The sequence below is a fragment of the Tenrec ecaudatus genome, chromosome 9, assembly GCF_050624435.1.
Source record: "Tenrec ecaudatus isolate mTenEca1 chromosome 9, mTenEca1.hap1, whole genome shotgun sequence".
In the NCBI taxonomy this organism is placed as follows: domain Eukaryota; kingdom Metazoa; phylum Chordata; class Mammalia; order Afrosoricida; family Tenrecidae; genus Tenrec; species Tenrec ecaudatus.
In genome coordinates this window covers 144,723,721-144,733,698 of record NC_134538.1, presented here as the reverse complement: position 1 = coordinate 144,733,698, position 9,978 = coordinate 144,723,721, and the positions used below count along the sequence as shown (strand labels likewise).

General features: G+C 41.6%; 1 non-coding gene across 1 annotated transcript; it reads right to left on the bottom strand.

Annotated features, from left to right (window-relative positions):
- Positions 1–5,330: 5,330 nt before the first annotated feature.
- Positions 5,331–5,494, bottom strand: LOC142457676 (U1 spliceosomal RNA). Its single transcript, XR_012786373.1, has one exon. It is a non-coding gene; the product is annotated as a U1 spliceosomal RNA (small nuclear RNA).
- Positions 5,495–9,978: the final 4,484 nt, after the last annotated feature.

The window sequence follows — 9,978 nt, the reverse complement described above, 5'->3', positions numbered from 1 at the left end:
CTTCATTAAGAAAATAATATAATAAAATGAAATCCAGGGTTGGAAATAAATGCATGCCTTTCCTACTGCACAGCAGCAGAGGTATTTAAATCAGAATCTTTTCCCCAAAGTGTGATTTCATTTGGACCGGGCTCTTACCCCTTTCTGTCTCAAACTGTGCTTCGGATGTTCAGATTGATGAGGGCCTTGCTTTGCATTCACGAGGTAGTAAACACTTTTAGTACATGTTTAACTGAAACGATTGGCACCCATCTATGAGTTTCCTGCCTTCCACTTAGCAGCCCCATCTTACAGCGCACTTCCGTAAATCCTCCTCCTTCCGGAATGGGTACTTCCCTGCAGAGACTTGCCTGAAATCCAGATGCAAGTAGATCAGAACGCTCTAGCTTTGTGAACAATACAACAGCCTAAAAACCGTCAGCTGCTGAGTTGAAACTAATTCTCTCCTTGGTCACAAGAAATAAAAAGCAAAACCTGTTCATTAGCACCTTTGTAGGTGATGTTTTAAGCTTTTAAACATGAACCAACCACGTTTTATACTTTTATTCACAAAGGGAGAAAGAAAAACAGTGGTTATTTTTTTTGAGAGATTACCTCATTTTTAGGATTCAAATACTTCTGAGACCAGTACTTTTATGGCTCAAAATTGCTAATGTTAACAAAGTTAAATGAATATTATTGCCCCTGAATACCCGAGAAATTATATGTTTGTTATGTGCTAATGATTGAATCATGATTGGGTATTATGATTTCACATCGGAGGAGAACCAAAATTTACAAGCGCTTTATAAATGAGAGGCTCTGGTAGAAAAGAATGATCTTCCAAGAAAAAATTATCTTATAGGTTAAAATAGTCCTTGGTTTAGGGAATCAATTCTTTTTGTAATCATTTTATTGGTGGCTCATACAATTCTTATCACAATCCATATATACATCCATTGTGTCAAGCACCTTTGCACATTTGTTGCCATCATCATTCTCAAAACACTTGCCTTCCACTTGAGCCCTTGATATCAGCTCCTCCTTTTCCCCCTCCCTCTCATCTCTCCCCTCCCTCCTGAACCCTACATAATTCATAATTTATTATTATTTTGTTATATGTTGCACCATCTGAGGTCTGCCCTCACGTCCTTCTCTGTTATCCACCCCCCAGGGAGGAGGCTATACATAGATTCTTGTAATTGGTTCCCCCTTTCTACCCCACATTCCCTCCACCCTCCAGGCATCAGTACTCTCACCATTGGTCCTGAAGGAGACATCTGTCCTGGATTCCCTGTGTTTCCAGTTGCTATCTGTACCAATGTACATCCTCTGGTCTAGACAGACTTGTAAGGTAGAATTGGGATCATAGTCGGCGGCGGGGTGGGGGGGCGAGTAACCATTTAAGAATTAGAGGAAAGTTACGTGCTTCATCGCTGCCACCCTGCACCCTGATTGGCTCATCTCCTCCCCACAACCCTTCAGTAAGGGGTGTCCAGTTGCCTACCGATGGGCTTTGATTTCCCACTCTGCACTCACCCTCATAGATAATGATATGACTTTTTGTTCTTTGATACCTGATACCTGATCCCTTCAACACCTTGTGGTCACACAGGTTGGTGTACTTCTTCCATGTGGTCATTGTTGTTTCTGAGCTAGATGGCCGCTTGTTTATATTCAAGCCTTTAAGACCCCAGACACTATGTCTTTTGATAGCTGGGCACCATCAGCTTTCTTCATCACATTTGCTTAGGCACACGTTTGTCTTGAGTGATCATATTGGGAAGGCGGGAACCCACTGATATGATTTTTTGTTCTTTGATGTCTGATACCTGGCCCCTTCTACACCTCATGGTCACACAGGCTGGTGTGTTTCTTCCATGTGGGCTTTGATGCTTCTGAGCTAGATAGCTGCTTGTTTATCTGCAAGCCTTTAAGACCCCAGACACTATATCTTTTGATAGCTAAGCACCATCAGCTTTCTTCGCCACATTTGCCTAGGCACACATTTGTCTTCAGCTATTGTGTCGGGAAGGTGTGCATTATGGAATGCCAATTTAATTGAACAACATGTTCTTGCATTGAGTAAGTACTTGAGTGGAGGTCCAATGTCCATCTGCTGCCTTAATACTAAACCTATACCTATATGCACATAGATCTATTTCCCCACTATCTTATATAAATATATTTACATATGTATGTGCCTGTATTTAGACCTCTATAAATACCCTTTGTCACCTAGTTCTTTCCTCTATTTCCTTTTACTTTCCTCTTGTCCCACTATCATGCTCAGCCTTCATTTGAGTTTCAGTAATTTCTGTCAGTTACATTGCCCTTGATGAATCCCTACCAGGCCTCTCACACCTTCCTTGCCACTAATTTTGGATCACTTGTTGCTCCCCTGTCCCTGGGTTGGTCAAACCCACCTCCTTACACCCGCCTCCCCCTCTCGCATGTCCCCCAGAACCATTGGTCCCGTTGTTTTCTCCTCCAGACTGTTCATGCAGCCTATCTTATATAGATAGACCTGTAGAGTTAATAATATGCACCCCAAAAGCAAGGCATAGCAAGACAGGTAATGAATGAGAACACAGCAATGGCAGCAAAAAAGAAAATCATTGACCCATAAAAGAATAAATTAATTAAAAGGGGAAAAAAGAAAAAAATTAAAAAGAAAGAAAAACCTGTAAATAGATCAAGATCTGATTTTAACTCTAGGCATGTTCTCCAATAAAGTCAGATGGGGTGCCATGCTCTGGCCCCAGAGTCTGTCCTTTATACTCCCTCGGAAGCTCCCTGCTCTGCTCCCCATGTTGCTCTGCAGCATGCCTTTAGTGTTTTGCCTCGGTGTTTCAGGGTCAGTTCAGACCAGTCCCAACACTGAGTCTCCAGTGTTGTCCCTCATATGGCCCTGGGTCAGTGAGGGACGGCATGTCTCATAGTGGGATCAGCCATATGGTCCACTCTGTGCATTGGCTGTCTGGAGCGGGGATATCATCCTCCAGGCCTGGTGAGCCAGGATGCACTCCACTCTCTTCCTTCCCATTCATTTGCTCCCGTGTTCTCTGATCGGACATGTCCCTCTCCCCTAGCTGCAGCTTCAGTGTAGTCCTCTATAGTAAATTCTTCTGGGGGGAGGGGCAGTTCTCTCTTCTAAGCACTTCCACAGTGATGGGTGGTAAATTATATGGCCCAAGCATATTGCAGGGTAGAGAGGCTAGAGGTTCTCATGTTCTAAAATCCTTTTCAAAACAAAAATGTCCATAGATAATGAGAGGTCCTCTCAACTAACTCTGGTTTGGGTTAGTTGGCTGTTTCTTGGTTGCATTTCATGTGGTGTTCAGAGGAAAGCATTCAGTACATCTAAATCAGATCCTACAGCAATATTGTGTTTTATAAGAATTCTAAGGAATGAATTAAGATATAATCACAAAGAAACTTTCAAAGTCCTGGGCAAAAAAAAAAAAGTCATCTTCCATTTGTCCTGGATGCTGTTTTTCCAAGAATATGATCCTTGCTCTCAGTCACAGGCCTGAATATTGTTCATAATTCCCTTTTCATTGGATGTTCTAAGACATGGTTAAGTTTACATCAGTGACAAAGACAAAAGCATATTGTGGGTTCTATTGTTTGCAACAGATTATTCAGTGAAACTTTCCCACACCAATCAAATTTTATACCATCTTAAACCTTAAAATCCTTTCTTGGTAGCCTCACTTTCAATGCAGCACAAGACTTCTCTATTTCTGAAATGGCAGCTTTGGAAAATAATTAGTATTAAATTAGGCTAAATTGTTGAAATCTATATATTTAAAGAATATAAAAATATTGTTTACCTTCCTGCACATCTGTCTTCTTTTTAAATTGTGAATGTAACAAATACAGCAAGAGAAAAGTGTAAACAAAAGCGACTCCCCTGAAAGTATCACTTTTATTCTATCTTTGAGGGAGCTGCTTATGACTGACTCATATTCTTCATTAGAAAACACAATTTATCTTTGGAAATAAAGGTCAACTGAGTTATTTAGATAGCTGAGAGATAGTTCAAATGCAGACTTTGTGCTTGAACACGCAGCTGTCTTTGGTTGGTAGATCTTAGTTGTCCAGCGCTGCAAGGCCAGGCAAACTCACTGCCATGGAGTGAATTCTTACTCAGAGCTCACTGTAAGGCAGAATAGACCCAGAAAGACTACCAGTGGGATTGCTTTAGTGAGCAGAAATGTATTCTCCCACATTTCAGGAAGCTAGAAGTCCAAAATTAGTGCAAAGCTCTAGGGAAAGGCATCTCTCTGTGCTGACTCAGGGCAAGAGCGGGGGAGGTTCTTGTCTCCATTGGCATTATCTTTCCCTCTGTCTAGGGATCCTTATTCTCGGCACAAGGATCATGGGCCCAAAGAACACCCTCTCTCCCGCCTCCCTTTTTGATGGCAGTGAGCCTCTCTCCTTACTGATAACTCTTCTCTCTCTTTAACTCTTCAAAGATAGTAACTATGACTCCATTCTGATAGCTTCTCTCTCTCTCTTGAGCTCTCCAAAGATAAAAACTCTGATTCAGATAAGGGCATGCCTCTGGGAGGCAGTAAAGGCTGTGATTTGACTCAGGTGATGCTGAAAGGGTGCGACTCCAGAGATTTGAGGATTTACAGCACATGAAATGGAGGGTAATTACATAAGTCATTAAATAGGGAATAATTCCATATTATTACAAAACTGCCGAACTGCATTACTACTAGCTGTCAGACCAAGTAGAGTCATGGTCCAAACAAACTGACGCATATCAGTTTAGGAAGTGTGGGGACTAGGGGATGGGTAGGACATAATTTAAATCCATGATCGCATATTTCTCTAATAATCTATACTTCATAATTTATGATTTAATTTTTGCAGTCTTTTGCTAATGAGATGATACAAAATTGGCATTTATTGCGCATATCTGTCTTTTCATATATGAGCTGTTTTACAAATAGCCAAGTAGTAGGAGGAGGTTTATCTTTATAAAATAGCACACTAATAATTTATGAATTAATAAGGATACATAAGGGAGTGAAGGTTGGGGAGGGGGGAAATGAGCTGATACCTAGAATTCAAGTAGAAAGAAACTGTTTTGAAAATGCTAATGGCAACATAGGTACAAATGTGCTTGATACAATGGATGGATATATGGATTGTGATAGGAGCTGCAAGAGACCGCAATTAAATGATTTTTTAAAATAGCACACTAGTAATAAATACCTTTAGTTAAGTAAATGTCACGGATGCAGATATCTATACCTACTAATAACACAAAATGTAAGACAACGAAAGATGTTTGACTCCCGAAAACAAAAAATATACCTATAATCTTTTTTTTTCAGGGGAGAGTATGAACGCAGTCCCCCACTACCACAAATTATGCAGTCCAGTTTCCCACATTTGGGAAAATCGCAGGGGTCAGCACATCTGGAGTGCAATGGATAAGCCTCGCCCTGGGAAAACCAGCTTCCTGATTATGGTATCTCCCCTGCCAGGTAAGTATATATTAATTAATCTTATAAATAAATTTAGCTTAAGTAGAATCAACTTGCTAGCACTACTTTCTATTTCAAAGGATGGAGAAGCAGGATATACAATACCATGGGAATGAAACAGCTCAAATTGCATTATGGAAAACTTCACAGTCCTGATTAGATATCCCATGAAGATTGATTCCCACACCTATCTCTCTTACGGACTTATCTGCTTTTTCTGTCTCATCTGCTTCTCTCACCTGGCTTCTTCTCATGTGAAGCGCGAATAAGCAGCTAACATTCTTGGGGATCACAGTTGCTTTGTTGTCAAATCTATGTCACCACAACCTCCGTGTCAGAACTCTGGAATCGCTGAATCTAAGCTGCGTGTTTGTGTGCATTACATAGCGCTCCCTTCGATGTCTCCTTTGAGATTGTAATTTGCCAGGGAGAAGCGCTCAGACAAACTCAGAAGGCAGGAAGCACATTGAGGCCCCCAGAGGAAGAAAGATTCAGACTGGAACGCTGGTCTGCCACTTTGCTGAAGAGACTGAAGTCACTGATTGAATTCCCCAGAGTTTCCTAGAATCTCCGTTACTTCTAGATGAGCTAGCTGCAATATCATAGTGGAAAATTGTGTGTGTGTGTGTGTGTTATTGTTTTTCTCACATCTTCCCTCCTTCAGCTCTGCCAGCCAATGAAAACACCCAATTATGTTATCAAATCCTTACTAGCAGAATCCCTAGTATGAATTCTGTGATTGATTATTTTGCTTTGTTTTGCTTTACTAAACCCTAGTTGTTAAAACATCCCTTTGGCTCCACAATCAAAACAAAATAAAACTAAATCCTTTCCTCCTGGTTCTAGTTTTAAAATCTTGGAACAGCTGGAGATAAACATCTATCCTTGCACTAAGCTCTAGAAGGAAAATAATGGGCCACTATGATTAACTCAGTCTAACTATTCAACACCAAGATAAAATATATCATGATAATTGGAGAGAAGATTGACGTTGTCAAAGATTCCATTGATACTCATGGAAACAGCAGTCAAGAGATCTAACAATGCATTGCACTGGGCAAATCTGCTGCACACGAGCTCTTTAAAGTGCCGAAGACAAAAAAGCCAGTGACATACAAAATTTTAAAGAGAGAAAAAAAAGATGTTGCTGCTGTCGATGCCATGTTCTTATGTGCCACTTGGGTGCTAACAAATCCATCTGCATTTGTATGCACATATTACTATATCTGCAGGTCCACCTAGATAAGATAGGCTCGATAAACAATGAGAGAAGAAAATAACGGGACCAACGGTCCCAGAGGGACATGAGAGGGTGGGAGGTAGGGGAAGGGAGGAGGTGTTGGCTAACACAGGGACAAGGAGAAAATGAGTGGTTCAAAACCAGTGCCAGGGAAGGGATGGGAGGACTGGTAGGGAGTGACCAAGGACAAGGTAACTGAGAAGAATTACTGAAACCAGAATGAAGGCTGACATGGTAGTGGGACAGGAGGAAAGTGCAAGGAAATAGAGGAAAGGAGTGGGAAGCAAAGGGCATACATAGAAGCCTAAATACAAACATGTACTTATGTAAATATATTTATGATTATGGGGGAAATAGACCTATATGCATATATTTATAGGTTCAGTAGTAGGGTAGCAGGTGGACATTGGGCCTCCTTGAGCACACTCCCTCAATACAATAGCACCTTGCTCAGCTAAACGATCATTCCATGATACCCACCCTCCCAACATGATCACTGAAGACAGATGTGTTCATAAGCAAACATGGTGAAGAAAGCTGATGGTGCCCAGCTATCAAAAAGATGTAGCATCTGGGGTCTTAAAGGCTTGAAGACAAACAAGTGGCCATCTAGCTTGGAAGCAACGAAGCCCACAGAGAAGAAGTACACAGCCTAAGTGAATACAAAGTGTTGATCAGACCAGGTAGCAGACTCCAAAGAACAAAAACCATCTTTGTGTGATCACCTTCCTCGCGTAAACACTGAAGACAAAAGTATGCATAAGTAAGTGTGGTGAAAAAGGCTGATGGGGCCCAGCTATTGAGAGATATAGCATCTGGGAACTTAAAGGCTTGAAAGTAAACAAGGGGCCATCTAGCCCCAAAGCAACAAAGCCCACATGGAAGCAGCACAACAACATGTGTGATCCTGAAGGGCCGAGGGGACCAGGTTTCAAACAACAAAGGCAGGGGGGGAAATCACATCGCCGTGAATGAGGGGAGTGCGTGATGGGGACCCAATGCCCATCTGTAGACAGCTGGACATCCCTTGCAGAGGGGTATTGGGGAGGAGATGAGTCACTCAGTGTTCAGTATATCAACAATGAAACTCAAAACCTTCCTCTAGTTCTTGAATGCTTCCTCCCCGCCAATTATCATGATCCCAATTCTTCCTTGTGGACCTGATCAGACCATAGGATGCACAGTGGTGCAGTAGGTATCTGGAAACACAGGGAATTTAGGATGGATGAACCCCTCAGGACCAGTGGTGAGAGTGGCGACACCGGGAGGGCAGGGGGTGTAAAAGGGGGAACCGATCTTGGGGATCTATGTGTAACCTTCTCTCTGGGGGATGGGCAACAGGAAGGTGGGTGAGGGGAGATGCCGGGCAGTGTAAGATAATATAAAATAATAATATATAAGTTATTAAGGGTTCATGAGGGAGAGGGGAGGGATAAAAGGAAAATGAGCTGATTCCAGGAACGCAAGTGGAAGGCGAATTTTGAGAATGATGAAGGCAACGAATGTATAGGGGTGCTTTACTCAATTGATGTATGTATGAATTGTGATAAGAGTTGTATGAGCCCCAATAAAACGATTTATTTAAAAAAAGAACTGTAAGAGCCCCTAATAAAAGGATCTTTAGAAAAATAAATTCTATCATACTTGAATAACAACAACAAAAAATAAGGTGCTGAAGAGCAAGGATGTGACTTGAAGAAATGTACCCAACTCATGGTCTTTTCAATAGCATCATGTGTATGTTAGAGTTGCCCTTGAGTAAAGAAGACGGAAGAAGAACCAACACACTTGAATTATGGGGCCGGCAAAGAAGATTGAACATGCCACAGACCGCCAAAAGAGCAGACAAGTCCGTCTTGCAAGCAGAGCCACTAGAATCCTCCTTAGAGCCAAGGAGAGCTGGGCCAGGATGTTTTCTTAATATGCCATTACTCTTGAAAGAAAACTATCATATACATAAAGAATCAAGGATAGCTAGATTTCACCTCACATACTTAGAACAGGTTAAATTAGTTCCTGAAAAAAAAAAACACCATATGCTTAGTATAGTCGAAGGGCAGAAAAATGAGGCAGATCCTCAAGGATATGGACGGACACAGTGACTGCAACAGTGGGCTCAGACATAACAATGGTGAGGATGCCCGGGACTGAGCAGTGGTTCGTTCTCTTAAGCACAGGTCACTAGGAGTCACCCATTCAAGGCACTGCGCAACCACTGTTCAACCCGGAGCTGGAATTTGATGACTAGGTACAGTGGAGGCCACACTTAGGAGAAGACGTAGTGGAGAGAAATGTGAGTAAGCCCTTGAAAGTGAAGTAGATATCTCAGAAAAAGAGAAGAACTACAGTGGAACCCAGGACCTTGACTCTAATCCATTCTAGAAGACGCGTCGAGATGCGATGCAGTCAAGTTACAAATCAATTTTTGCCATAAGAAATAACTGAAAACAGATTAATCTGTTCTCAACCAACGAGTTTTTACCCTAACCTTGCCTTGTTATACAAAACATTACACAGAAACTTGAAAATAAATGAATTCAGTTAAATAATGTAATTTATATAAGAAGTACAATATTTAAAAATTTTTGAACCACTACCGTACGGCCCATACCTTGAGACTGATGAGAATCTGGATCTGTGGACACGGACGTGGAGAGGAGGTTGGAGAGAGTCATTGTTTGGAAGGGGAATCCCCTGCTTCTCAGGAGGGTTTCCCCCCCCCCCCTTTGCCTTTTTTCACTAGGACCAGGCTGGCTTTCTCTTTAAAAAATCTGTCCAACGTGGTCTGCTGTTGATGTTTTCTTGGCGTTTTGGTAACTGTTTTCTAAAACTAATTACTGTACTTTTAATCAACAATATCGATAACAAAGTTAACCGGTTCCTCATCACGATGATTCTTTTAAAAAAAAACACTTTCTTAGACCCATGTTTTTAATGTAAAAACAGTACAAAAAGCCACAAAAACTAAGAAAGACTATAGCAAAATGCTTGGAACACAGCCGCAAAAGGTTTCCACAATGCGTACTAACAAGGCCGACTAAGGCCGAGTGACCCAAGCACTAACTGCTTTTGTTTACAAGAATCACGTGCGTAGGGTCGGATTCCGATTTTTTTTTTTAAGTTCGAAGCAAATTTTCCCCACATTTTGCTTGGAATCCTCATTATGTTGAGTACTGATTGGTCGAGTGCGGGATTCTACTGTATTGGGCAGAACTACACAGATTGCCACTGTCTGTCTTATCATTACGTTTC